Source organism: Camelus bactrianus, chromosome 1 (assembly GCF_048773025.1).
Source record: "Camelus bactrianus isolate YW-2024 breed Bactrian camel chromosome 1, ASM4877302v1, whole genome shotgun sequence".
NCBI classification, from domain to species: domain Eukaryota; kingdom Metazoa; phylum Chordata; class Mammalia; order Artiodactyla; family Camelidae; genus Camelus; species Camelus bactrianus.
The window spans coordinates 128,209,496-128,236,767 of NC_133539.1; positions in this window are offsets into that span (position 1 = coordinate 128,209,496).

Genomic DNA, 27,272 nt, shown 5'->3' on the forward strand with positions numbered 1-27,272 from the left:
CATACATATATATGGGGAGGTACTAGCTCCAACTCGGTTTTACAGTGAAAACTGCAGGAACTTCAAACCGGCACTAGGAAACAGACTGAGAAAGCAGAGAAAAAGTGTATCCTGCAACCCGTTCTCTGGGTGCTAGATGAACGAACGTCTCTCCACTTGCTCAGTTCTGAGAGATAAGTGTGTGTGAAAGCCGTTCTTCACCTAGCTTGTTGGGAACACAAAGTTTCTTTTCAGTTGCAAACTCCATTCCATACATATATATGGGGAGGTACTAGCTCCAACTCTGTTTGACAGTGAAAACTGCAGGAACTTCAAACCGGCACTAGGAAACAGACTGAGAAAGCAGAGAAATAGTGTCTCCTGCAAACCGTTCCCTTGGTGCTAGATGAACGAACGTCTCTCCACTTGCTCAGTTCTGAGAGATAAGTGTGTGTGAAAGCCGTCCTTCAAATAGCTTGTTGGGAACACAAAGTTTCTTTTCAGTTGCAAACTCCATTCCATACATATATATGGGGAGGTACTAGCTCCAACTCGGTTTTACAGTGAAAACTGCAGGAACTTTAAACCGGCACTAGGAAACAGACTGAGAAAGCAGAGAAAAAGTGTCTCCTGCAACCCGTTCCCTGGGTGCTAGATGAACGAACGTCTCTCCACTTGCTCAGTTCTGAGAGATAAGTGTGTGTGAAAGCCGTCCTTCACCTAGCTTGTTGGGAACACAAAGTTTCTTTTCAGTTGCAAACTCCATTCCATACATATATATGGGGAGGTACTAGCTCCAACTCGGTTTTACAGTGAAAACTGCAGGAACTTCAAACCGGCACTAGGAAACAGACTGAGAAAGCAGAGAAAAAGTGTATCCTGCAACCCGTTCTCTGGGTGCTAGATGAACGAACGTCTCTCCACTTGCTCAGTTCTGAGAGATAAGTGTGTGTGAAAGCCGTTCTTCACCTAGCTTGTTGGGAACACAAAGTTTCTTTTCAGTTGCAAACTCCATTCCATACATATATATGGGGAGGTACTAGCTCCAACTCTGTTTGACAGTGAAAACTGCAGGAACTTCAAACCGGCACTAGGAAACAGACTGAGAAAGCAGAGAAAAAGTGTCTCCTGCAAACCGTTCCCTTGGTGCTAGATGAACGAACGTCTCTCCACTTGCTCAGTTCTGAGAGATAAGTGTGTGTGAAAGCCGTCCTTCAAATAGCTTGTTGGGAACACAAAGTTTCTTTTCAGTTGCAAACTCCATTCCATACATATATATGGGGAGGTACTAGCTCCAACTCGGTTTTACAGTGAAAACTGCAGGAACTTTAAACCGGCACTAGGAAACAGACTGAGAAAGCAGAGAAAAAGTGTCTCCTGCAACCCGTTCCCTGGGTGCTAGATGAACGAACGTCTCTCCACTTGCTCAGTTCTGAGAGATAAGTGTGTGTGAAAGCCGTCCTTCACCTAGCTTGTTGGGAACACAAAGTTTCTTTTCAGTTGCAAACTCCATTCCATACATATATATGGGGAGGTACTAGCTCCAACTCGGTTTTACAGTGAAAACTGCAGGAACTTCAAACCGGCACTAGGAAACAGACTGAGAAAGCAGAGAAAAAGTGTCTCCTGCAACCCGTTCCCTTGGTGCTAGATGAACGAACGTCTCTCCACTTGCTCAGTTCTGAGGGATAAGTGTGTGTGAAAGCCGTCCTTCACCTAGCTTGTTGGGAACACAAAGTTTCTTTTCAGTTGCAAACTCCATTCCATACATATATATGGGGAGGTACTAGCTCCAACTCGGTTTTACAGTGAAAACTGCAGGAACTTCAAACCGGCACTAGGAAACAGACTGAGAAAGCAGAGAAAAAGTGTCTCCTGCAACCCGTTCCCTTGGTGCTAGATGAACGAACGTCTCTCCACTTGCTCAGTTCTGAGAGATAAGTGTGTGTGAAAGCCGTCCTTCACCTAGCTTGTTGGGAACACAAAGTTTCTTTTCAGTTGCAAACTCCATTCCATACATATATATGGGGAGGTACTAGCTCCAACTCGGTTTTACAGTGAAAACTGCAGGAACTTCAAATCGGCACTAGGAAACAGACTGAGAAAGCAGAGAAAAAGTGTCTCCTGCAAGCCGTTCCCTTGGTGCTAGATGAAGGAACGTCTCTCCACTTGCTCAGTTCTGAGAGATAAGTGTGTGTGAAAGCCGTCCTTCACCTAGCTTGTTGGGAACACAAAGTTTCTTTTCAGTTGCAAACCCCATTCCATACATATATATGGGGAGGTACTAGCTCCAACTAGGTTTTACAGTGAAAACTGCAGGAACTTCAAACCGGCACTAGGAAACAGACTAAGAAAGCAGAGAAAAAGTGTCTCCTGCAACCCGTTCCCTTGGTGCTAGATGAACGAACGTCTCTCCACTTGCTCAGTTCTGAGAGATAAGTGTGTGTGAAAGCCGTCCTTCACCTAGCTTGTGGGAACACAAAGTTTCTTTTCAGTTGCAAACCCCATTCCATACATATTTATGGGGAGGTACTAGCTCCATCTCGGTTTTACAGTGAAAACTGCAGGAACTTCAAATCGGCACTAGGAAACAGACTGAGAAAGCACAGAAAAAGTGTCTCCTGCAACCCGTTCCCTTGGTGCTAGATGAACGAACGTCTCTCCACTTGCTCAATTCTGAGAGATAAGTGTGTGTGAAAGCCGTCCTTCACATAGCTTGTTGGGAACACAAAGTTTCTTTTCAGTTGCAAACTCCATTCCATACATATATATGGGGAGGTACTAGCTCCAACTCGGTTTTACAGTGAAAACTGCAGGAACTTCAAACCGGCACTAGGAAACAGACTGAGAAAGCAGAGAAAAAGTGTCTCCTGCAACCCGTTCTCTGGGTGGTAGATGAACGAACGTCTCTCCACTTGCTCAGTTCTGAGAGATAAGTGTGTGTGAAAGCCGTTCTTCACCTAGCTTGTTGGGAACACAAAGTATCTTTTCAGTTGCAAACTCCAATCCATACATATATATGGGGAGGTACTAGCTCCAACTCGGTTTTACAGTGAAAACTGCAGGAACTTCAAACCGGCACTAGGAAACAGACTGAGAAAGCAGAGAAAAAGTGTCTCCTGCAACCCGTTCCCTTGGGGCTAGATGAACGAACGTCTCTCCACTTGCTCAGTTCTGAGAGATAAGTGTGTGTGAAAGCCGTCCTTCACCTAGCTTGTTGGGAACACAAAGTTTCTTTTCAGTTGCAAACTCCATTCCATACATATATATGGGGAGGTACTAGCTCCAACTCGGTTTTACAGTGAAAACTGCAGGAACTTTAAACCGGCACTAGGAAACAGACTGAGAAAGCAGAGAAAAAGTGTCTCCTGCAACCCGTTCCCTGGGTGCTAGATGAACGAACGTCTCTCCACTTGCTCAGTTCTGAGAGATAAGTGTGTGTGAAAGCCGTCCTTCATCTAGTTTGTTGGGAACACAAAGTTTCTTTTCAGTTGCAAACTCCATTCCATACATATATATGGGGAGGTTCTAGCTCCAACTCGGTTTTACAGTGAAAACTGCAGGAACTTCAAACCGGCACTAGGAAACAGACTGAGAAAGCAGAGAAAAAGTGTCTCCTGCCACCCGTTCCCTTGGTGCTAGATGAACGAACGTCTCTCCACTTGCTCAGTTCTGAGAGATAAGTGTGTGTGAAAGCCGTCCTTCACATAGCTTGTTGGGAACACAAAGTTTCTTTTCAGTTGCAAACTCCATTCCATACATATATATGAGGAGGTACTAGCTCCAACTCGGTTTTACAGTGAAAACTGCAGGAACTTCAAAACGGCACTAGGAAACAGACTGAGAAAGCAGAGAAAAAGTGTCTCCTGCAACCCGTTCTCTGGGTGCTAGATGAACGAACGTCTCTCCACTTGCTCAGTTCTGAGAGATAAGTGTGTGTGAAAGCCGTTCTTCACCTAGCTTGTTGGGAACACAGAGTATCTTTTCAGTTGCAAACTCCAATCCATACATATATATGGGGAGGTACTAGCTCCAACTCGGTTTTACAGTGAAAACTGCAGGAACTTCAAACCGGCACTAGGAAACAGACTGAGAAAGCAGAGAAAAAGTGTCTCCTGCAACCCGTTCCCTTGGTGCTAGATGAACGAACGTCTCTCCACTTGCTCAGTTCTGAGAGATAAGTGTGTGTGAAAGCCGTCCTTCACCTAGCTTGTTGGGAACACAAAGTTTCTTTTCAGTTGCAAACTCCATTCCATACATATATATGGGGAGGTACTAGCTCCAACTCGGTTTTACAGTGAAAACTGCAGGAACTTTAAACCGGCACTAGGAAACAGACTGAGAAAGCAGAGAAAAAGTGTCTCCTGCAACCCGTTCCCTGGGTGCTAGATGAACGAACGTCTCTCCACTTGCTCAGTTCTGAGAGATAAGTGTGTGTGAAAGCCGTCCTTCACCTAGCTTGTTGGGAACACAAAGTTTCTTTTCAGTTGCAAACTCCATTCCATACATATATATGGGGAGGTACTAGCTCCAACTCGGTTTTACAGTGAAAACTGCAGGAACTTCAAACCGGCACTAGGAAACAGACTGAGAAAGCAGAGAAAAAGTGTCTCCTGCAACCCGTTCCCTTGGTGCTAGATGAACGAACGTCTCTCCACTTGCTCAGTTCTGAGAGATAAGTGTGTGTGAAAGCCGTCCTTCACCTAGCTTGTTGGGAACACAAAGTTTCTTTTCAGTTGCAAACTCCATTCCATACATATATATGCGGAGGTACTAGCTCCAACTCGGTTTTACAGTGAAAACTGCAGGAACTTCAAACCGGCACTAGGAAACAGACTGAGAAAGCAGAGAAAAAGTGTCTCCTGCAACCCGTTCCCTTGGTGCTAGATGAACGAACGTCTCTCCACTTGCTCAGTTCTGAGAGATAAGTGTGTGTGAAAGCCGTCCTTCACCTAGCTTGTTGGGAACACAAAGTTTCTTTTCAGATGCAAACTCCATTCCATACATATATATGGGGAGGTACTAGCTCCAACTCGGTTTTACAGTGAAAACTGCAGGAACTTCAAACCGGCAGTAAGAAACAGACTGAGAAAGCAGAGAAAAAGTGTCTCCTGCAACCCGTTCCCATGGTGCTAGATGAACGAACGTCTCTCCACTTGCTCAGTTCTGAGAGATAAGTGTGTGTGAAAGCCGTCCTTCACCTAGCTTGTTGGGAACACAAAGTTTCTTTTCAGTTGCAAACTCCATTCCATACATATATATGGGGAGGTACTAGCTCCAACTCGGTTTTACAGTGATAACTGCAGGAACTTCAAATCGGCACTAGGAAACAGACTGAGAAAGCAGAGAAAAAGTGTCTCCTGCAACCCGTTCCCTTGGTGCTAGATGAACGAACGTCTCTCCACTTGCTCAGTTCTGAGAGATAAGTGTGTGTGAAAGCCGTCCTTCACCTAGCTTGTTGGGAACACAAAGTTTCTTTTCAGTTGCAAACCCCATTCCATACATATATATGGGGATTTACTAGCTCCAACTCGGTTTTACAGTGAAAACTGCAGGAACTTCAAACCGGCACTAGGAAACAAACTGAGAAAGCAGAGAAAATGTGTCTCTTGCAACCCGTTCCCTTGGTGCTAGATGAACGAACGTCTCTCCACTTGCTCAGTTCTGAGAGGTAATTGTGTGTGAAAGCCGTCCTTCACCTAGCTTGTTGGGAACACAAAGTTTCTTTTCAGTTGCAAACTCCATTCCCCACATATATATGGGGAGGTACTAGCTCCAAATCGGTTTTACAGTGAAAACTGCAGGAACTTCAAACCGGCACTAGGAAACAGACTGAGAAAGCAGAGAAAAAGTGTCTCCTGCAACCCGTTCCCTTGGTGCTAGATGAACGAACGTCCCTCCACTTGCTCAGTTCTGAGAGATAAGTGTGTGTGAAAGCCGTCCTTCACCTAGCTTGTTGGGAACACAAAGTTTCTTTTCAGTTGCAAACTCCATTCCATACATATATATGGGGAGGTACTAGCTCCAACTCGGTTTTACAGTGAAAACTGCAGGAACTTCAAATCGGCACTAGGAAACAGACTGAGAAAGCAGAGAAAAAGTGTCTCCTGCAACCCGTTACCTTGGTGCTAGATGAACGAACGTCTCTCCACTTGCTCAGTTCTGAGAGATAAGTGTGTGTGAAAGCCGTCCTTCACCTAGCTTGTTGGGAAACAAAGTTTCTTTTCAGTTGCAAACCCCATTCCATACATATATATGGGGAGGTACTAGCTCCAACTCGGTTTTGCAGTGAAAACTGCAGGAACTTCAAACCGGCACTAGGAAACAAACTGAGAAAGCAGAGAAAATGTGTCTCTTGCAACCCGTTCCCTTGGTGCTAGATGAACGAACGTCTCTCCACTTGCTCAGTTCTGAGAGGTAATTGTGTGTGAAAGCCGTCCTTCACCTAGCTTGTTGGGAATACAAAGTTTCTTTTCAGTTGCAAACTCCATTCCATACATATGTATGGGGAGGTACTAGCTCCAACTCGGTTTTACAGTGAAAACTGCAGGAACTTCAAACCGGCACTAGGAAACAGACTGAGAAAGCAGAGAAAAAGTGTCTCCTGCAACCCGTTCCCTTGGTGCTAGATGAACGAACGTCTCTCCACTTGCTCAGTTCTGAGAGATAAGTGTGTGTGAAAGCCGTCCTTCACCTAGCTTGTTGGGAACACAAAGTTTCTTTTCAGTTGCAAACTCCATTCCATACATATATAAGGGGAGATACAAGCTCCAACTCGGTTTTACAGTGAAAACTGCAGGAACTTCAAACCGGCACTAGGAAACAGACTGAGAAAGCAGAGAAAAAGTGTCTCCTGCAACCCGTTCCCTTGGTGCTAGATGAACGAACGTCTCTCCACTTGCTCAGTTCTGAGAGATAAGTGTGTGTGAAAGCCGTTCTTCACCTAGCTTGTTGGGAACACAAAGTTTCTTTTCAGTTGCAAACTCCATTCCATACATATATATGGGGAGGTACTAGCTCCAACTCTGACAGTGAAAACTGCAGGAACTTCAAACCGGCACTAGGAAACAGACTGAGAAAGCAGAGAAAAAGTGTCTCCTGCAACCCGTTCCCTTGGTGCTAGATGAACGAACGTCTCTCCACTTGCTAAGTTCTGAGAGATAAGTGTGTGTGAAAGCCGTCCTTCACCTAGCTTGTTGGGAACACAAAGTTTCTTTTCAGTTGCAAACTCCATTCCATACATATATATGGGGAGGTACTAGCTCCAACTCGGTTTTACAGTGAAAACTGCAGGAACTTTAAACCGGCACTAGGAAACAGACAGAGAAAGCAGAGAAAAAGTGTCTCCTGCAACCCGTTCCCTGGGTGCTAGATGAACGAACGTCTCTCCACTTGCTCAGTTCTGAGAGATAAGTGTGTGTGAAAGCCGTCCTTCACCTAGCTTGTTGGGAACACAAAGTTTCTTTTCAGTTGCAAACGCCATTCCATACATATATATGGGGAGGTACTAGCTCCAACTCGGTTTTACAGTGAAAACTGCAGGAACTTCAAACCGGCACTAGGAAACAGACTGAGAAAGCAGAGAAAAAGTGTCTCCTGCAACCCGTTCCCTTGGTGCTAGATGAACGAACGTATCTCCACTTGCTCAGTTCTGAGAGATAAGTGTGTGTGAAAGCCGTCCTTCACCTAGCTTGTTGGGAACACAAAGTTTCTTTTCAGTTGCAAACTCCATTCCCCACATATATATGGGGAGGTACTAGCTCCAACTCGGTTTTACAGTGAAAACTGCAGGAACTTCAAATCGGCACTAGGAAACAGACTGAGAAAGCAGAGAAAATGTGTCTCCTGCAACCCGTTCCCTTGGTGCTAGATGAACGAACGTCTCTCCACTTGCTAAGTTCTGAAAGATAAATGTGTGTGAAAGCCGTCCTTCACCTAGCTTGTTGGGAACACAAAGTTTCTTTTCAGTTGCAAACCCCATTCCATACATATATATGGGGAGGTACTAGCTCCAACTCGGTTTTACAGTGAAAACTGCAGGAACTTCAAACCGGCACTAGGAAACAGACTGAGAAAGCAGAGAAAAAGTGTCTCCTGCAACCCGTTCCCTTGGTGCTAGATGAACGAACGTCTCTCCACTTGCTCAGTTCTGAGAGATAAGTGTGTGTGAAAGCCGTCCTTCACCTAGCTTGTTGGGAACACAAAGTTTCTTTTCAGTTGCAAACTCCATTCCATACATATATATGGGGAGGTACTAGCTCCAACTCGGTTTTACAGTGAAAACTGCAGGAACTTCAAACAGGCACTAGGAAACAGACTGAGAAAGCAGAGAAAAAGTGTCTCCTGCCACCCGTTCCCTTGGTGCTAGATGAACGAACGTCTCTCCACTTGCTCAGTTCTGAGAGATAAGTGTGTGTGAAAGCCGTCCTTCACCTAGCTTGTTGGGAACACAAAGTTTCTTTTCAGTTGCAAACCCCATTCCATACATATATATGGGGAGGTACTAGCTCCAACTCGGTTTTACAGTGAAAACTGCAGGAACTTCAAACCGGCACTAGGAAACAGACTGAGAAAGCAGAGAAAAAGTGTCTCCTGCAACCCGTTCTCTGGGTGCTAGATGAACGAACGTCTCTCCACTTGCTCAGTTCTGAGAGATAAGTGGGTATGAAAGCCGTTCTTCACCTAGCATGTTGGGAACACAAAGTTTCTTTTCAGTTGCAAACTCCATTCCATACATATATATGGGGAGGTACTAGCTCCAACTCTGTTTGACAGTGAAAACTGCAGGAACTTCAAACCGGCACTAGGAAACAGACTGAGAAAGCAGAGAAAAATTGTCTCCTGCAACCCGTTCCCTTGGTGCTAGATGAACGAACGTCTCTCCACTTGCTCAGTTCTGAGAGATAAGTGTGTGTGAAAGCCGTCCTTCACCTAGCTTGTTGGGAACACAAAGTTTCTTTTCAGTTGCAAACTCCATTCCATACATATATATGGGGAGGTACTAGCTCCAACTCGGTTTTACAGTGAAAACTGCAGGAACTTTGAACCGGCACTAGGAAACAGACTGAGAAAGCAGAGAAAAAGTGTCTCCTGCAACCCGTTCCCTGGGTGCTAGATGAACGAAAGTCTCTCCACTTGCTCAGTTCTGAGAAATAAGTGTGTGTGAAAGCCGTCCTTCACCTAGCTTGTTGGGAACACAAAGTTTCTTTTCAGTTGCAAACTCCATTCCATACATATATATGGGGAGGTACTAGCTCCAACTCTTTTTGACAGTGAAAACTGCAGGAACTTCAAACCGGCACTAGGAAACAGACTGAGAAAGCAGAGAAAAAGTGTCTCCTGCAACCCGTTCCCTTGGTGCTAGATGAACGAACGTCTCTCCACTTGCTCAGTTCTGAGAGATAAGTGTGTGTGAAAGCCGTCCTTCACATAGCTTGTTGGGAACACAAAGTTTCTTTTCAGTTGCAAACTCCATTCCATACATATATATGGGGAGGTACTAGCTCCAACTCGGTTTTACAGTGAAAACTGCAGGAACTTCTAACCGGCACTAGGAAACAGACTGAGAAAGCAGAGAAAAGTGTATCCTGCAACCCGTTCCCTGGGTGCTAGATGAACGAACGTCTCTCCACTTGCTCAGTTCTGAGAGATAAGTGTGTGTGAAAGCCGTCCTTCACCTAGCTTGTTGGGAACACAAAGTTTCTTTTCAGATGCAAACTCCATTCCATACATATATATGGGGAGGTACTAGCTCCAACTCGGTTTTACAGTGAAAACTGCAGGAACTTCAAACCGGCACTAGGAAACATACTGAGAAAGCAGAGAAAAAGTGTCTCCTGCAACCCGTTCCCATGGTGCTAGATGAACGAACGTCTCTCCACTTGCTCAGTTCTGAGAGATAAGTGTGTGTGAAAGCCGTCCTTCACCTAGCTTGTTGGGAACACAAAGTTTCTTTTCAGTTGCAAACTCCATTCCATACATATATATGGGGAGGTACTAGCTCCAACTCGGTTTTACAGTGAAAACTGCAGGAACTTCAAACCGGCACTAGGAAACAGACTGAGAAAGCAGAGAAAAAGTGTCTCCTGCAACCCGTTCCCTTGGTGCTAGATGAACGAACGTATCTCCACTTGCTCAGTTCTGAGAGAAAAGTGTGTGTGAAAGCCGTCCTTCACCTAGCTTGTTGGGAACACAAAGTTTCTTTTCAGTTGCAAACTCCATTCCCCACATATATATGGGGAGGTACTAGCTCCAAATCGGTTTTACAGTGAAAACTGCAGGAACTTCAAATCGGCACTAGGAAACAGACTGAGAAAGCAGAGAAAATGTGTCTCCTGCAACCCGTTCCCTTGGTGCTAGATGAACGAACGTCTCTCCACTTGCTAAGTTCTGAAAGATAAATGTGTGTGAAAGCCGTCCTTCACCTAGCTTGTTGGGAACACAAAGTTTCTTTTCAGTTGCAAACCCCATTCCATACATATATATGGGGAGGTACTAGCTCCAACTCGGTTTTACAGTGAAAACTGCAGGAACTTCAAACCGGCACTAGGAAACAGACTGAGAAAGCAGAGAAAAAGTGTCTCCTGCAACCCGTTCCCTTGGTGCTAGATGAACGAACGTCTCTCCACTTGCTCAGTTCTGAGAGATAAGTGTGTGTGAAAGCCGTCCTTCACCTAGCTTGTTGGGAACACAAAGTTTCTTTTCCGTTGCAAACTCCATTCCATACATATATATGGGGAGGTACTAGCTCCAACTCGGTTTTACAGTGAAAACTGCAGGAACTTCAAACAGGCACTAGGAAACAGACTGAGAAAGCAGAGAAAAAGTGTCTCCTGCCACCCGTTCCCTTATTGCTAGATGAACGAACGTCTCTCCACTTGCTCAGTTCTGAGAGATAAGTGTGTGTGAAAGCCGTCCTTCACCTAGCTTGTTGGGAACACAAAGTTTCTTTTCAGTTGCAAACCCCATTCCATACATATATATGGGGAGGTACTAGCTCCAACTCGGTTTTACAGTGAAAACTGCAGGAACTTCAAACCGGCACTAGGAAACAGACTGAGAAAGCAGAGAAAAAGTGTCTCCTGCAACCCGTTCTCTGGGTGCTAGATGAACGAACGTCTCTCCACTTGCTCAGTTCTGAGAGATAAGTGTGTGTGAAAGCCGTTCTTCACCTAGCATGTTGGGAACACAAAGTTTCTTTTCAGTTGCAAACTCCATTCCATACATATATATGGGGAGGTACTAGCTCCAACTCGGTTTTACAGTGAAAACTGCAGGAACTTCAAACCGGCACTAGGAAACAGACTGAGAAAGCAGAGAAAAATTGTCTCCTGCAACCCGTTCCCTTGGTGCTAGATGAACGAACGTCTCTCCACTTGCTCAGTTCTGAGAGATAAGTGTGTGTGAAAGCCGTCCTTCACCTAGCTTGTTGGGAACACAAAGTTTCTTTTCAGTTGCAAACTCCATTCCATACATATATATGGGGAGGTACTAGCTCCAACTCGGTTTTACAGTGAAAACTGCAGGAACTTTGAACCGGCACTAGGAAACAGACTGAGAAAGCAGAGAAAAAGTGTCTCCTGCAACCCGTTCCCTGGGTGCTAGATGAACGAAAGTCTCTCCACTTGCTCAGTTCTGAGAAATAAGTGTGTGTGAAAGCCGTCCTTCACCTAGCTTGTTGGGAACACAAAGTTTCTTTTCAGTTGCAAACTCCATTCCATACATATATATGGGGAGGTACTAGCTCCAACACTTTTTGACAGTGAAAACTGCAGGAACTTCAAACCGGCACTAGGAAACAGACTGAGAAAGCAGAGAAAAAGTGTCTCCTGCAACCCGTTCCCTTGGTGCTAGATGAACGAACGTCTCTCCACTTGCTCAGTTCTGAGAGATAAGTGTGTGTGAAAGCCTTCCTTCACATAGCTTGTTGGGAACACAAAGTTTCTTTTCAGTTGCAAACTCCATTCCATACATATATATGGGGAGGTACTAGCTCCAACTCGGTTTTACAGTGAAAACTGCAGGAACTTCTAACCGGCACTAAGAAACAGACTGAGAAAGCAGAGAAAAGTGTATCCTGCAACCCGTTCCCTGGGTGCTAGATGAACGAACGTCTCTCCACTTGCTCAGTTCTGAGAGATAAGTGTGTGTGAAAGCCGTCCTTCACCTAGCTTGTTGGGAACACAAAGTTTCTTTTCAGATGCAAACTCCATTCCATACATATATATGGGGAGGTACTAGCTCCAACTCGGTTTTACAGTGAAAACTGCAGGAACTTCAAACCGGCACTAGGAAACATACTGAGAAAGCAGAGAAAAAGTGTCTCCTGCAACCCGTTCCCATGGTGCTAGATGAACGAACGTCTCTCCACTTGCTCAGTTCTGAGAGATAAGTGTGTGTGAAAGCCGTCCTTCACCTAGCTTGTTGGGAACACAAAGTTTCTTTTCAGTTGCAAACTCCATTCCATACATATATATGGGGAGGTACTAGCTCCAACTCGGTTTTACAGTGAAAACTGCAGGAACTTCAAATCGGCACTAGGAAACAGACTGAGAAAGCAGAGAAAAAGTGTCTCCTGCAACCCGTTCCCTTGGTGCTAGATGAACGAACGTCTCTCCACTTGCTCAGTTCTGAGAGATAAGTGTGTGTGAAAGCCGTCCTTCACCTAGCTTGTTGGGAACACAAAGTTTCTTTTCATTTGCAAACTCCATTCCATACATATATATGGGGAGGTACTAGCTCCAACTCGGTTTTACAGTGAAAACTGCAGGAACTTCAAACCGGCACTAGGAAACAGACTGAGAAAGCAGAGAAAAAGTGTCTCCTGCAACCCGTTCCCTGGGTGCTAGATGAACGAACGTCTCTCCACTTGCTCAGTTCTGAGAGATAAGTGTGTGTGAAAGCCGTCCTTCACCTAGCTTGTTGGGAACACAAAGTTTCTTTTCAGATGCAAACTCCATTCCATACATATATATGGGGAGGTACTAGCTCCAACTCGGTTTTACAGTGAAAACTGCAGGAACTTCAAACCGGCACTAGGAAACAGACTGAGAAAGCAGAGAAAAAGTGTCTCCTGCAACCCGTTCCCATGGTGCTAGATGAACGAACGTCTCTCCACTTGCTCAGTTCTGAGAGATAAGTGTGTGTGAAAGCCGTCCTTCACCTAGCTTGTTGGGAACACAAAGTTTCTTTTCAGTTGCAAACCCCATTCCATACATATATATGGGGAGGTACTAGCTCCAACTCGGTTTTACAGTGAAAACTGCAGGAACTTCAAACCGGCACTAGGAAACAGACTGAGAAAGCAGAGAAAAAGTGTCTCCTGCAACCCGTTCCCTTGGTGCTAGATGAACGAACGTCTCTCCACTTGCTCAGTTCTGAGAGATAAGTGTGTGTGAAAGCCGTCCTTCACCTAGCTTGTTGGGAACACAAAGTTTCTTTTCAGTTGCAAACTCCATTCCATACATATATATGGGGAGGTACTAGCTCCAACTCGGTTTTACAGTGAAAACTGCAGGAACTTCAAACCGACACTAGGAAACAGACTGAGAAAGCAGAGAAAAAGTGTCTCCTGCAACCCGTTCTCTGGGTGCTAGATGAACGAACGTCTCTCCACTTGCTCAGTTCTGAGAGATAAGTGTGTGTGAAAGCCGTCCTTCACCTAGCTTGTTGGGAACACAAAGTTTCTTTTCAGTTGCAAACTCCATTCCATACATATATATGGGGAGGTACTAGCTCCAACTCTGTTTGACAGTGAAAACTGCAGGAACTTCAAACCGGCACTAGGAAACAGACTGAGAAAGCAGAGAAAAAGTGTCTCCTGCAACCCGTTCCCTTGGTGCTAGATGAACGAACGTCTCTCCACTTGCTCAGTTCTGAGAGATATGTGTGTGTGAAAGCCGACCTTCACCTAGCTTGTTGGGAACACAAAGTTTCTTTTCAGTTGCAAACCCCATTCCATACATATATATGGGGAGGTACTAGCTCCAACTCGGTTTTACAGTGAAAACTGCAGGAACTTCAAACCGGCACTAGGAAACAGACTGAGAAAGCAGAGAAAAAGTGTCTCCTGCAACCCGTTCCCTGGGTGCTAGATGAACGAACGTCTCTCCACTTGCTCAGTTCTGAGAGATAAGTGTGTGTGAAAGCCGTCCTTCACCTAGCTTGTTGGGAACACAAAGTTTCTTTTCAGTTGCAAATCCCATTCCATACATATATATGGGGAGGTACTAGCTCCAACTCGGTTTGACAGTGAAAACTGCAGGAACTTCAAACCGGCACTAGGAAACAGACTGAGAAAGCAGAGAAAAAGTGTCTCCTGCAACCCGTTCCCTTGGTGCTAGATGAACGAACGTCTCTCCACTTGCTAAGTTCTGAGAGATAAGTGTGTGTGAAAGCCGTCCTTCACCTAGCTTGTTGGGAACACAAAGTTTCTTTTCAGTTGCAAACTCCATTCCATACATATATATGGGGAGGTACTAGCTCCAACTCGGTTTTACAGTGAAAACTGCAGGAACTTCAAACCGGCACTAGGAAACAGACTGAGAAAGCAGAGAAAAAGTGTCTCCTGCAACCCGTTCTCTGGGTGCTAGATGAACGAACGTCTCTCCAATTGCTCAGTTCTGAGAGATATGTGTGTGTGAAAGCCGTCCTTCACCTAGCTTGTTGGGAACACAAAGTTTCTTTTAAGTTGCAAACTCCATTCCATACATATATATGGGGAGGTACTAGCTCCAACTCTCTTTGACAGTGAAAACGGCAGGAACTTCAAACCGGCACTAGGAAACAGACTGAGAAAGCAGAGAAAAAGTGTCTCCTGCCACCCGTTCCCTTGGTGCTAGATGAACGAACGTCTCTCCACTTGCTAAGTTCTGAGAGCTAAGTGTGTGTGAAAGCCGTCCTTCACCAACTTGTTGGGAACACAAAGTTTCTTTTCAGTTGCAAACTCCATTCCATACATATATATGGGGAGGTACTACCTCCAACTCGGTTTTACAGTGAAAACTGCAGGAACTTTAAACCGGCACTAGGAAACAGACTGAGAAAGCAGAGAAAAAGTGTCTCCTGCAACCCGTTCCCTTGGTGCTAGATGAACGAACGTCTCTCCACTTGCTCAGTTCTGAGAGATAAGTGTGTGTGAAAGCCGTCCTTCACCTAGCTTGTTGGGAACACAAAGTTTCTTTTCAGTTGCAAACTCCATTCCATACATATATATGGGGAGGTACTAGCTCCAACTCTGTTTGACAGTGAAAACTGCAGGAACTTCAAACCGGCACTAGGAAACAAACTGATAAAGCAGAGAAAAAGTGTCTCCTGCAACCCGTTCCCTTGGTGCTAGATGAACGAAAGTCTCTCCACTTGCTCAGTTCTGAGAGATAAGTGTGTGTGAAAGCCGTCCTTCACCTAGCTTGTTGGGAACACAAAGTTTCTTTTCAGTTGCAAACTCCTTTCCATACATATATATGGGGAGGTACTAGCTCCAACTCGGTTTTACAGTGAAAACTGCAGGAACTTCAAATCGGCACTAGGAAACAGACTGAGAAAGCAGAGAAAAAGTGTCTCCTGCAACCCGTTCCCTTGGTGCTAGATGAACGAGCGTCTCTCCACTTGCTCAGTTCTGAGAGATAAGTGTGTGTGAAAGCCGTCCTTCACCTAGCTTGTTGGGAACACAAAGTTTCTTTTCAGTTGCAAACCCCATTCCATACATATATATGGGGAGGTACTAGCTCCAACTCGGTTTTACAGTGAAAACTGCAGGAACTTCAAACCGGCCCTAGGAAACAGACTGAGAAAGCAGAGAAAAAGTGTCTCCTGCAACCCGTTCTCTGGGTGCTAGATGAACGAACGTCTCTCCACTTGCTCAGTTCTGAGAGATAAGTGTGTGTGAAAGCCGTACTTCACCTAGCTTGTTGGGAACACAAAGTTTCTTTTCAGTTGCAAACTCCATTCCATACATATATATGGGGAGGTACTAGCTCCAACTCGGTTTTACAGTGAAAACTGCAGGAACTTCAAACCGGCACTAGGAAACAGACTGAGAAAGCAGAGAAAAAGTGTCTCCTGCAACCCGTTCCCTTGGTGCTAGATGAACGAACGTCTCTCCACTTGCTCAGTTCTGAGAGATATGTGTGTGTGAATGCCGTCCTTCACCTAGCTTGTTGGGAACACAAAGTTTCTTTTCAGTTGCAAACTCCATTCCATACATATATATGGGGAGGTACTAGCTCCAACTCGGTTTTACAGTGAAAACTGCAGGAACTTCAAACCGGCACTAGGAAACAGACTGAGAAAGCAGAGAAAAAGTGTCTCCTGCAACCCGTTCTCTGGGTGCTAGATGAACGAACGTCTCTCCACTTGCTCAGTTCTGAGAGATAAGTGTGTGTGAAAGCCGTTCTTCACCTAGCTTGTTGGGAACACAAAGTTTCTTTTCAGTTGCAAACTCCATTCCATACATATATATAGGGAGGTACTAGCTCCAACTCTGTTTGACAGTGAAAACTGCAGGAACTTCAAACCGGCACTAGGAAACAGACTGAGAAAGCAGAGAAAAAGTGTCTCCTGCAACCCGTTCTCTGGGTGCTAGATGAACGAACGTCTCTCCACTTGCTCAGTTCTGAGAGATAAGTGTGTGTGAAAGCCGTCCTTCACCTAGCTTGTTGGGAACACAAAGTTTCTTTTCAGTTGCAAACTCCATTCCATACATATATATGGGGAGGTACTAGCTCCAACTCGGTTTTACAGTGAAAACTGCAGGAACTTCAAACCGGCACTAGGAAACAGACTGAGAAAGCAGAGAATAAGTGTCTCCTGCAACCCGTTCCCTTGGTGCTAGATGAACGAACGTCTCTCCACTTGCTCAGTTCTGAGAGATAAGTGTGTGTGAAAGCCGTCCTTCACCTAGCTTGTTGGGAACACAAAGTTTCTTTTCAGTTGCAAACTCCATTCCATACATATATATGGGGAGGTACTAGCTCCAACTCGGTTTTACAGTGAAAACTGCAGGAACTTCAAACCGGCACTAGGAAACAGACTGAGAAAGCAGAGAAAAAGTGTCTCCTGCAACCCGTTCTCTGGGTGCTAGATGAACAAACGTCTCTCCACTTGCTCAGTTCTGAGAGATAAGTGTCTGTGAAAGCCGTCCTTCACCTAGCTTGTTGGGAACACAAAGTTTCTTTTCAGTTGCAAACCCCATTCCATACATATATATGGGGAGGTACTAGCTCCAACTCGATTTGACAGTGAAAACTGCAGGAACTTCAAACCGGCACTAGGAAACAGACTGAGAAAGCAGAGAAAAAGTGTCTCCTGCAACCCGTTCCCTTGGTGCTAGATGAACGAACGTCTCTCCACTTGCTCAGTTCTGAGAGATAAGTGTGTGTGAAAGGCGTCCTTCACCTAGCTTGTTGGGAACACAAAGTTTCTTTTCAGTTGCAAACTCCATTCCATACATATATATGGGGAGGTACTAGCTCCAACTCGGTTTTACAGTGAAAACTGCAGGAACTTCAAACCGGCACTAGGAAACAGACTGAGAAAGCAGAGAAAAAGTGTCTCCTGCAACCCGTTCTCTGGGTGCTAGATGAACGAACGTCTCTCCACTTGCTCAGTTCTGAGAGATAAGTGTGTGTGAAAGCCGTTCTTCACCTAGCTTGTTGGGAACACAAAGTTTCTTTTCAGTTGCAAACTCCATTCCATACATATATATGGGGAGGTACTAGCTCCAACTCTCTTTGACAGTGAAAACTGCAGGAACTTCAAACCGGCACTAGGAAACAGACTGAGAAAGCAGAGAAAAAGTGTCTCCTGCCACCCGTTCCCTTGGTGCTAGATGAACGAACGTCTCTCCACTTGCTAAGTTCTGAGAGCTAAGTGTGTGTGAAAGCCGTCCTTCACCTAGCTTGTTGGGAACACAAAGTTTCTTTTCAGTTGCAAACTCCATTCCATACATATATATGGGGAGGTACTACCTCCAACTCGGTTTTACAGTGAAAACTGCAGGAACTTTAAACCGGCACTAGGAAACAGACTGAGAAAGCAGAGAAAAAGTGTCTCCTGCAACCCGTTCCCTGGGTGCTAGATGAACGAACGTCTCTCCACTTGCTCAGTTCTGAGAGATAAGTGTGTGTGAAAGCCGTCCTTCACCTAGCTTGTTGGGAACACAAAGTTTCTTTTCAGTTGCAAACTCCATTCCATACATATTTATGGGGAGGTACTAGCTCCAACTCTGTTTGACAGTGAAAACTGCAGGAACTTCAAACCGGCACTAGGAAACAGACTGAGAAAGCAGAGAAAAAGTGTCTCCTGCAACCCGTTCCCTTGGTGCTAGATGAACGAAAGTCTCTCCACTTGCTCAGTTCTGAGAGATAAGTGTGTGTGAAAGCCGTCCTTCACCTAGCTTGTTGGGAACACAAAGTTTCTTTTCAGTTGCAAACTCCTTTCCATACATATATATGGGGAGGTACTAGCTCCAACTCGGTTTTACAGTGAAAACTGCAGGAACTTCAAACCGGCACTAGGAAACAGACTGAGAAAGCAGAGAAAAAGTGTCTCCTGCAACCCGTTCCCTTGGTGCTAGATGAACGAACGTCTCTCCACTTGCTCAGTTCTGAGAGATAAGTGTGTGTGAAAGCCGTCCTTCACCTAGCTTGTTGGGAACACAAAGTTTCTTTTCAGTTGCAAACCCCATTCCATACATATATATGGGGAGGTACTAGCTCCAACTCGGTTTTACAGTGAAAACTGCAGGAACTTCAACCCGGCCCTAGGAAACAGACTGAGAAAGCAGAGAAAAAGTGTCTCCTGCAACCCGTTCTCTGGGTGCTAGATGAACGAACGTCTCTCCACTTGCTCAGTTCTGAGAGATAAGTGTGTGTGAAAGCCGTTCTTCACCTAGCTTGTTGGGAACACAAAGTTTCTTTTCAGTTGCAAACTCCATTCCATACATATATATGGGGAGGTACTAGCTCCAACTCGGTTTTACAGTGAAAACTGCAGGAACTTCAAACCGGCACTAGGAAACAGACTGAGAAAGCAGAGAAAAAGTGTCTCCTGCAACCCGTTCCCTTGGTGCTAGATGAACGAACGTCTCTCCACTAGCTCAGTTCTGAGAGATATGTGTGTGTGAATGCCGTCCTTCACCTAGCTTGTTGGGAACACAAAGTTTCTTTTCAGTTGCAAACTCCATTCCATACATATATATGGGGAGGTACTAGCTCCAACTCGGTTTTACAGTGAAAACTGCAGGAACTTCAAACCGGCACTAGGAAACAGACTGAGAAAGCAGAGAAAAAGTGTCTCCTGAAACCCGTTCCCTTGGTGCTAGATGAACGAACGTCTCTCCACTTGCTCAGTTCTGAAAGATAAGTGTGTGTGAAAGCCGTCCTTCACCTAGCTTGTTGGGAACACAAAGTTTCTTTTCAGTTGCAAACTCCATTCCATACATATATATGGGGAGATACTAGCTCCAACTCGGTTTTACAGTGAAAACTGCAGGAACTTCAAACCGGCACTAGGAAACAGACTGAGAAAGCAGAGAATAAGTGTCTCCTGCAACCCGTTCCCTTGGTGCTAGATGAACGAACGTCTCTCCACTTGCTCAGTTCTGAGAGATAAGTGTGTGTGAAAGACGTCCTTCACCTAGCTTGTTGGGAACACAAAGTTTCTTTTCAGTTGCAAACTCCATTCCATACATATATATGGGGATGTACTAGCTCCAACTCGGTTTTACAGTGAAAACTGCAGGAACTTTAAACCGGCACTAGGAAACAGACTGAGAAAGCAGATCAAAAGTGTCTCCTGCAACCCGTTCCCTGGTGCTAGATGAACGAACGTCTCTCCACTTGCTCAGTTCTGAGAGATAAGTGTGTGTGAAAGCCGTCCTTCACCTAGCTTGTTGGGAACACAAAGTTTCTTTTCAGTTGCAAACTCCATTCCATACATATATATGGGGAGGTACTAGCTCCAACTCTGTTTGACAGTGAAAACTGCAGGAACTTTAAACCGGCACTAGGAAACAGACTGAGAAAGCAGAGAAAAAGTGTCTCCTGCAACCCGTTCCCTTGGTGCTAGATGAACGAACGTCTCTCCACTTGCTCAGTTCTGAGAGATAAGTGTGTGTGAAAGCCGTCCTTCACCTAGCTTGTTGGGAACACAAAGTTTCTTTTCAGTTGCAAACTCCTTTCCATACATATATATGGGGAGGTACTAGCTCCAACTCGGTTTTACAGTGAAAACTGCAGGAACTTCAAATCGGCACTAGGAAACAGACTGAGAAAGCAGAGAAAAAGTGTCTCCTGCAACCCGTTCCCTTGGTGCTAGATGAACGAACGTCTCTCCACTTGCTCAGTTCTGAGAGATAAGTGTGTGTGAAAGCCGTCCTTCACCTAGCTTGTTGGGAACACAAAGTTTCTTTTCAGTTGCAAACCCCATTCCATACATATATATGGGGAGGTACTAGCTCCAACTCGGTTTTACAGTGAAAACTGCAGGAATTTCAAACCGGCACTAGGAAACAGACTGAGAAAGCAGAGAAAAAGTGTCTCCTGCAACCCGTTCTCTGAGTGCTAGATGAACGAACGTCTCTCCAATTGCTCAGTTCTGAGAGATAAGTGTGTGTGAAAGCCGTCCTTCACCTAGCTTGTTGGGAACACAAAGTTTCTTTTCAGTTGCAAACCCCATTCCATACATATATATGGGGAGGTACTAGCTCCAACTCGGTTTTACAGTGAAAACTGCAGGAACTTCAAACCGGCACTAGGAAACAGACTGAGAAAGCAGAGAAAAAGTGTCTCCGGCAACCCGTTCCCTTGGTGCTAGATGAACGAACGTCTCTCCACTTGCTCAGTTCTGAGAGATAAGTGTGTGTGAAAGCCGTCCTTCACCTAGCTTGTTGGGAACACAAAGATTCTTTTGAGTTGCAAACTCCATTCCATACATATATATGGGGAGGTACTAGCTCCAACTCGGTTTTACAGTGAAAACTGCAGGAACTTCAAACCGGCACTAGGAAACAGACTGAGAAAGCAGAGAATAAGTGTCTCCTGCAACCCGTTCCCTTGGTGCTAGATGAACGAACGTCTCTCCACTTGCTCAGTTCTGAGAGATAAGTGTGTGTGAAAGCCGTCCTTCACCTAGCTTGTTGGGAACACAAAGTTTCTTTTCAGTTGCAAACTCCATTCCATACATATATATGGGGAGGTACTAGCTCCAACTCGGTTTTACAGTGAAAACTGCAGGAACTTCTAACCGGCACTAGGAAACAGACTGAGAAAGCAGAGAAAAGTGTATCCTGCAACCCGTTCCCTGGGTGCTAGATGAACGAACGTCTCTCCACTTGCTCAGTTCTGAGAGATAAGTGTGTGTGAAAGCCGTCCTTCACCTAGCTTGTTGGGAACACAAAGTTTCTTTTCAGATGCAAACTCCATTCCATACATATATATGGGGAGGTACTAGCTCCAACTCGGTTTTACAGTGAAAACTGCAGGAACTTCAAACCGGCACTAGGAAACATACTGAGAAAGCAGAGAAAAAGTGTCTCCTGCAACCCGTTCCCATGGTGCTAGATGAACGAACGTCTCTCCACTTGCTCAGTTCTGAGAGATAAGTGTGTGTGAAAGCCGTCCTTCACCTAGCTTGTTGGGAACACAAAGTTTCTTTTCAGTTGCAAACTCCATTCCATACATATATATGGGGAGGTACTAGCTCCAACTCGGTTTTACAGTGAAAACTGCAGGAACTTCAAATCGGCACTAGGAAACAGACTGAGAAAGCAGAGAAAAAGTGTCTCCTGCAACCCGTTCCCTTGGTGCTAGATGAACGAACGTCTCTCCACTTGCTCAGTTCTGAGAGATAAGTGTGTGTGAAAGCCGTCCTTCACCTAGCTTGTTGGGAACACAAAGTTTCTTTTCATTTGCAAACTCCATTCCATACATATATATGGGGAGGTACTAGCTCCAACTCGGTTTTACAGTGAAAACTGCAGGAACTTCAAACCGGCACTAGGAAACAGACTGAGAAAGCAGAGAAAAAGTGTCTCCTGCAACCCGTTCCCTGGGTGCTAGATGAACGAACGTCTCTCCACTTGCTCAGTTCTGAGAGATAAGTGTGTGTGAAAGCCGTCCTTCACCTAGCTTGTTGGGAACACAAAGTTTCTTTTCAGATGCAAACTCCATTCCATACATATATATGGGGAGGTACTAGCTCCAACTCGGTTTTACAGTGAAAACTGCAGGAACTTCAAACCGGCACTAGGAAACAGACTGAGAAAGCAGAGAAAAAGTGTCTCCTGCAACCCGTTCCCATGGTGCTAGATGAACGAACGTCTCTCCACTTGCTCAGTTCTGAGAGATAAGTGTGTGTGAAAGCCGTCCTTCACCTAGCTTGTTGGGAACACAAAGTTTCTTTTCAGTTGCAAACTCCATTCCATACATATATATGGGGAGGTACTAGCTCCAACTCGGTTTTACAGTGAAAACTGCAGGAACTTCAAATCGGCACTAGGAAACAGACTGAGAAAGCAGAGAAATAGTGTCTCCTGCAACCCGTTCCCTTGGTGCTAGATGAACGAACGTCTCTCCACTTGCTCAGTTCTGAGAGATAAGTGTGTGTGAAAGCCGTCCTTCACCAAGCTTGTTGGGAACACAAAGTTTCTTTTCAGTTGCAAACCCCTTTCCATACATATATATGGGGAGGTACTAGCTCCAACTCGGTTTTACAGTGAAAACTGCAGGAACTTCAAACCGGCACTAGGAAACAGACTGAGAAAGCAGAGAAAATGTGCTTCCTGCATCCCGTTCCTTTGGTGCTAGATGAACGAACGTCTCTCCACTTGCTCAGTTCTGAGAGATAAGTGTGTGTGAAAGCCGTCCTTCACCTAGCTTGTTGGGAACACAAAGTTTCTTTTCAGTTGCAAACTACATTCCATACATATATATGGGGAGGTACTAGCTCCAACTCGGTTTTACAGTGAAAACTGCAGGAACTTCAAACCGGCACTAGGAAACATACTGAGAAAGCAGAGAAAAAGTGTCTCCTGCAACCCGTTCCCTTGGTGCTAGATGAACGAACGTCTCTCCACTTGCTCAGTTCTGAGAGATAAGTGTGTGTGAAAGCCGTCCTTCACCTAGCTTGTTGGGAACACAAAGTTTCTTTTCAGTTGCAAACTCCATTCCATACATATATATGGGGAGGTACTAGCTCCAACTCGGTTTTACAGTGAAAACTGCAGGAACTTCAAACCGACACTAGGAAACAGACTGAGAAAGCAGAGAAAAAGTGTCTCCTGCAACCCGTTCTCTGGGTGCTAGATGAACGAACGTCTCTCCACTTGCTCAGTTCTGAGAGATAAGTGTGTGTGAAAGCCGTCCTTCACCTAGCTTGTTGGGAACAAAAAGTTTCTTTTCAGTTGCAAACTCCATTCCATACATATATATGGGGAGGTACTAGCTCCAACTCTGTTTGACAGTGAAAACTGCAGGAACTTCAAACCGGCACTAGGAAACAGACTGAGAAAGCAGAGAAAAAGTGTCTCCTGCAACCCGTTCCCTTGGTGCTAGATGAACGAACGTCTCTCCACTTGCTCAGTTCTGAGAGATATGTGTGTGTGAAAGCCGACCTTCACCTAGCTTGTTGGGAACACAAAGTTTCTTTTCAGTTGCAAACCCCATTCCATACATATATATGGGGAGGTACTAGCTCCAACTCGGTTTTACAGTGAAAACTGCAGGAACTTCAAACCGGCACTAGGAAACAGACTGAGAAAGCAGAGAAAAAGTGTCTCCTGCAACCCGTTCCCTGGGTGCTAGATGAACGAACGTCTCTCCACTTGCTCAGTTCTGAGAGATAAGTGTGTGTGAAAGCCGTCCTTCACCTAGCTTGTTGGGAACACAAAGTTTCTTTTCAGTTGCAAATCCCATTCCATACATATATATGGGGAGGTACTAGCTCCAACTCGGTTTGACAGTGAAAACTGCAGGAACTTCAAACCGGCACTAGGAAACAGACTGAGAAAGCAGAGAAAAAGTGTCTCCTGCAACCCGTTCCCTTGGTGCTAGATGAACGAACGTCTCTCCACTTGCTAAGTTCTGAGAGATAAGTGTGTGTGAAAGCCGTCCTTCACCTAGCTTGTTGGGAACACAAAGTTTCTTTTCAGTTGCAAACTCCATTCCATACATATATATGGGGATGTACTAGCTCCAACTCGGTTTTACAGTGAAAACTGCAGGAACTTCAAACCGGCACTAGGAAACAGACTGAGAAAGCAGAGAAAAAGTGTCTCCTGCAACCCGTTCTCTGGGTGCTAGATGAACGAACGTCTCTCCAATTGCTCAGTTCTGAGAGATATGTGTGTGTGAAAGCCGTCCTTCACCTAGCTTGTTGGGAACACAAAGTTTCTTTTAAGTTGCAAACTCCATTCCTTACATATATATGGGGAGGTACTAGCTCCAACTCTCTTTGACAGTGAAAACTGCAGGAACTTCAAACCGGCACTAGGAAACAGACTGAGAAAGCAGAGAAAATGTGTCTCCTGCCACCCGTTCCCTTGGTGCTAGATGAACGAACGTCTCTCCACTTGCTAAGTTCTGAGAGCTAAGTGTGTGTGAAAGCCGTCCTTCACCTAGCTTGTTGGGAACACAAAGTTTCTTTTCAGTTGCAAACTCCATTCCATACATATATATGGGGAGGTACTACCTCCAACTCGGTTTTACAGTGAAAACTGCAGGAACTTTAAACCGGCACTAGGAAACAGACTGAGAAAGCAGAGAAAAAGTGTCTCCTGCAACCCGTTCCCTGGGTGCTAGATGAACGAACGTCTCTCCACTTGCTCAGTTCTGAGAGATAAGTGTGTGTGAAAGCCGTCCTTCACCTAGCTTGTTGGGAACACAAAGTTTCTTTTCAGTTGCAAACTCCATTCCATACATATATATGGGGAGGTACTAGCTCCAACTCTGTTTGACAGTGAAAACTGCAGGAACTTCAAACCGGCACTAGGAAACAAACTGATAAAGCAGAGAAAAAGTGTCTCCTGCAACCCGTTCCCTTGGTGCTAGATGAACGAAAGTCTCTCCACTTGCTCAGTTCTGAGAGATAAGTGTGTGTGAAAGCCGTCCTTCACCTAGCTTGTTGGGAACACAAAGTTTCTTTTCAGTTGCAAACTCCTTTCCATACATATATATGGGGAGGTACTAGCTCCAACTCGGTTTTACAGTGAAAACTGCAGGAACTTCAAATCGGCACTAGGAAACAGACTGAGAAAGCAGAGAAAAAGTGTCTCCTGCAACCCGTTCCCTTGGTGCTAGATGAACGAGCGTCTCTCCACTTGCTCAGTTCTGAGAGATAAGTGTGTGTGAAAGCCGTCCTTCACCTAGCTTGTTGGGAACACAAAGTTTCTTTTCAGTTGCAAACCCCATTCCATACATATATATGGGGAGGTACTAGCTCCAACTCGGTTTTACAGTGAAAACTGCAGGAACTTCAAACCGGCCCTAGGAAACAGACTGAGAAAGCAGAGAAAAAGTGTCTCCTGCAACCCGTTCTCTGGGTGCTAGATGAACGAACGTCTCTCCACTTGCTCAGTTCTGAGAGATAAGTGTGTGTGAAAGCCGTACTTCACCTAGCTTGTTGGGAACACAAAGTTTCTTTTCAGTTGCAAACTCCATTCCATACATATATATGGGGAGGTACTAGCTCCAACTCGGTTTTACAGTGAAAACTGCAGGAACTTCAAACCGGCACTAGGAAACAGACTGAGAAAGCAGAGAAAAAGTGTCTCCTGCAACCCGTTCCCTTGGTGCTAGATGAACGAACGTCTCTCCACTTGCTCAGTTCTGAGAGATATGTGTGTGTGAATGCCGTCCTTCACCTAGCTTGTTGGGAACACAAAGTTTCTTTTCAGTTGCAAACTCCATTCCATACATATATATGGGGAGGTACTAGCTCCAACTCGGTTTTACAGTGAAAACTGCAGGAACTTCAAACCGGCACTAGGAAACAGACTGAGAAAGCAGAGAAAAAGTGTCTCCTGCAACCCGTTCTCTGGGTGCTAGATGAACGAACGTCTCTCCACTTGCTCAGTTCTGAGAGATAAGTGTGTGTGAAAGCCGTTCTTCACCTAGCTTGTTGGGAACACAAAGTTTCTTTTCAGTTGCAAACTCCATTCCATACATATATATGGGGAGGTACTAGCTCCAACTCTGTTTGACAGTGAAAACTGCAGGAACTTCAAACCGGCACTAGGAAACAGACTGAGAAAGCAGAGAAAAAGTGTCTCCTGCAACCCGTTCTCTGGGTGCTAGATGAACGAACGTCTCTCCACTTGCTCTGTTCTGAGAGATAAGTGTGTGTGAAAGCCGTCCTTCACCTAGCTTGTTGGGAACACAAAGTTTCTTTTCAGTTGCAAACTCCATTCCATACATATATATGGGGAGGTACTAGCTCCAACTCGGTTTTACAGTGAAAACTGCAGGAACTTCAAACCGGCACTAGGAAACAGACTGAGAAAGCAGAGAATAAGTGTCTCCTGCAACCCGTTCCCTTGGTGCTAGATGAACGAACGTCTCTCCACTTGCTCAGTTCTGAGAGATAAGTGTGTGTGAAAGCCGTCCTTCACCTAGCTTGTTGGGAACACAAAGTTTCTTTTCAGTTGCAAACTCCATTCCATACATATATATGGGGAGGTACTAGCTCCAACTCGGTTTTACAGTGAAAACTGCAGGAACTTCAAACCGGCACTAGGAAACAGACTGAGAAAGCAGAGAAAAAGTGTCTCCTGCAACCCGTTCTCTGGGTGCTAGATGAACAAACGTCTCTCCACTTGCTCAGTTCTGAGAGATAAGTGTCTGTGAAAGCCGTCCTTCACCTAGCTTGTTGGGAACACAAAGTTTCTTTTCAGTTGCAAACCCCATTCCATACATATATATGGGGAGGTACAAGCTCCAACTCGATTTGACAGTGAAAACTGCAGGAACTTCAAACCGGCACTAGGAAACAGACTGAGAAAGCAGAGAAAAAGTGTCTCCTGCAACCCGTTCCCTTGGTGCTAGATGAACGAACGTCTCTCCACTTGCTCAGTTCTGAGAGATAAGTGTGTGTGAAAGGCGTCCTTCACCTAGCTTGTTGGGAACACAAAGTTTCTTTTCAGTTGCAAACTCCATTCCATACATATATATGGGGAGGTACTAGCTCCAACTCGGTTTTACAGTGAAAACTGCAGGAACTTCAAACCGGCACTAGGAAACAGACTGAGAAAGCAGAGAAAAAGTGTCTCCTGCAACCCGTTCTCTGGGTGCTAGATGAAC